The sequence below is a fragment of the Ips typographus genome, linkage group LG3 (assembly GCF_016097725.1).
Source record: "Ips typographus isolate SLU linkage group LG3, UJ_Ityp_2.0, whole genome shotgun sequence".
Taxonomy (NCBI): Eukaryota; Metazoa; Arthropoda; class Insecta; order Coleoptera; family Curculionidae; genus Ips; species Ips typographus.
This window is the reverse complement of record NC_138424.1, coordinates 12,691,154-12,694,202: the sequence shown is the minus strand read 5'-3', so window position 1 is coordinate 12,694,202 and position 3,049 is coordinate 12,691,154. Positions and strand designations below refer to the sequence as shown.

Genomic DNA, 3,049 nt, shown 5'->3' with positions numbered 1-3,049 from the left:
ACGAAAATGGCACCGAACAATACTCAGACCAAGACAAAGCTAACGCATTTGCCAGGCACTTTCAGAAAGCTTTCCAGACGTCTACTAACCCTAACTTTGACGTCCAAAACTGGATCTCAGTAAATGACTGGTACAACAACTATTTTGACAAACAAACAGAAAATACTTTTCCGTTAATCTCTAACGTTGAATACGATGAAGCACTGACTAACTTAAAGAACACCGCTCCAGGCAAGGGCAACATTAAAAGCAAACTGCTGAAAAAGTTAACCCCTGGAACTCACAAACTTATACTAGACTCACTCAACAACTGCATTCGACGCAACATAATTCCGGATGCATGGAAAACGGGCATAATAATACCCATTCCAAAAAATGGACTCGACAACACACAAACTCAAAATTACAGACCTATTACACTACTTTCAGTACTTAGTAAACTGCTTGAACTTATTATTAAAAATAGACTTCAAGAACAGATTGGGCAGCACATTCCACTATACCAGTTTGGCTTTAAACCAAAACACTCGACTATACATCCACTTTTTATCTTAACTAACAACATACAAACAACGCACCTCAACGGCAACAAAACAGCTTGTTTGTTCATGGACATTAACAAAGCTTTTGACAGTGTCTGTCACAAAGGACTACTTTACAAACTACATAAACTTGATACACCAAAATACTTACTTTACACAATCAAAAATTTACTAGAAAATAGACAACTGCACGTTCGGATAGATAACACACTTTCCTTTCCTTTCAGTTCTGAACAAGGACTACCCCAAGGATCACCCCTCTCACCTTTACCTATACTGCCACGACATATACAATCACAACCAGCAGGACAAAAACCAATTTGACAAAACCGCATACATATTACAATACGCACTTATAGTACACGGTAAAACTACGTCAAAAGCAGTGTCAAAACTACAATCGCTTACTGACGATACTGTGACATCGTTCTACAGATGGAGACTGACTCCCAACGCAACTAAAAACCAACTTTTACTACCAAATTATAAGATCAAAGATAACTCTCCAAACATAACCGCGGCCGCGGATAGTTTTTGGTCCAGTATACTTGGGCGTAATACTGGACCAAAAACTAAAATATACAAAACACTTAAAAAATGCAAGAACTGAAACTATTAAACAGACAAAACACTTTAGATCACTGACATACAAAAACAAAGGTATCAGCACGAAAACAGCCACACAAATACCAGGTGTCCAAGAGCACCCTGGACATAGGAGATTAACATGGGAAAACGGTTTTGATTTTTTTGCGCCTGTACGGTTCATTTAATTTCAAATATTTTTTTTTTTAATACCGCAGATTTGACCATTAAGACGAAAAACGGATCTAAAATTCGGAAATTTTAAATCTCGCGCCAAGCGGTTGTTAAGGAAAGTTTATATCCGGCCGTGCTACCAACCTTTCAAAATCATAACAAATCGCTGTCAGTCATTCTGTAATCAAAACATTCAAAACAAGTTTATTTAGTAATAATTTTGATTTACTACCCACATAATACGAAGAAAATACAAATAAATCGTGATAAAAATACTTTATCAGTAGCCACAGCCCAAAAATCTGGTAAGTTGCGTGTTAAGGAAAGTGTATCGATACGACGCAACCCTCCCTACACGCTCACGCGAATGAAATGTCAGCCGGGCGGTTCTCTAACCATACTTTTAGACATGACTTGTACTGTTATAACCTCATCCTAATAGCATGTTTTTTTGTATCAATAGTTAATACAAATTCATCATTAGTTTTAAAATCAAGAAGTGTTTCATTAATATCTTTCATTGCGTTTATAACCTCATTCAGTGTCTCTACTCAACTTATTTACTTTGTAGCAAAATTCTTTAAGAAAACACTGGTTTTGCTTGCAAATATTTAATGAGGATGACCGAATCACCTATCTCAAGCCTCTTCATAACACTACCGAACGATTTAAAGTGATGAAAACAGTGGACAATGAAGCCAGATCTTTGAAGATAAGTTTCCTACTGTACAGAGACAACAACAAAGGGGCCAAATACTTCCTTCAAAAGTGGTGTGATTTAGCTTAAATGTGCTTAACTTCATGGACTATCATCAGCGAGGATCTTCATCAGTGTTGCAACTAAAACTTAAAATGATTCAGTGTTGATATCTGACTGAAATCTCAAAATTTGATGTGACTATGAAATGTGAATAATCTTAAACTGGCTATAAAACCTCTGAGAAACCCCTTTTAGGAACAGAATATGGACTTACACAGTCAAATTATCAGTCAGATGATAAAAGTTTTTGTATATGGGTAGGTATTGTCAAAAAACCAACTTTTCAATTGAGCTATCTACATGAGCTGTTCTATTCTAGGTTTAGGTATTAACATTATAATTGTGTTCTTTTTCCCCCCCACTCAATTGTTCCAAATAAAACTTTGTACACTGAACATTTGTATTAATTATTTATTCACAGTTCAAGGTATGGTAGGTAAGGTAATATACATTTTCTTCAAGTGAAAAGCTTAGGTACAATAGGTGGCAAAGAAAACTGGTCTTATCACATAAACAGTGATTGTGCTACAGATTGAGTGTGAGTGGGTGAACCTTTCACCATACAAGCTATGCTAAAAACAACTTTGTCTTACTAACCTAATGTTTGTTTGGATAATAGTGGAGTTCCAAATTAGCAAAGGTAGGTGAAATGTAGTAAAACAATTTGCTTCTAATTAAATACACCATTTCACAGGACATACCTTTACTAATCAAATGTGAACTCGAGTTACACATTACTTGCAAATAAACTATTTTTGGTTAGATATTTTACAAGCATCTTTGTAGGTGAATGATGTTCAAGTTAACTAATGAAGCTAATTAAATATCAGTACTTACCTTACCCTGTAGGACTAACGAAAAAACATTGACAATCAGTTATAAAAATGCCTTTTTATTAACATCATACAATATAAAACCACTTAAACACTATGTTGTTGATAACACTACAAAACAAAAGGATACAATAAAACTATCAGTCACATAGGTC

General features: G+C 35.1%; 1 long non-coding RNA gene across 1 annotated transcript; it reads left to right on the top strand.

Annotated features, from left to right (window-relative positions):
* The first annotated feature begins 1,232 nt into the window (after window positions 1-1,232).
* Window positions 1,233-2,456, top strand: LOC145726737 (uncharacterized). The gene is made up of 2 exons (XR_014177655.1): window positions 1,233-2,072; window positions 2,280-2,456. It is a non-coding gene; the product is annotated as an uncharacterized LOC145726737 (long non-coding RNA).
* Window positions 2,457-3,049: the final 593 nt, after the last annotated feature.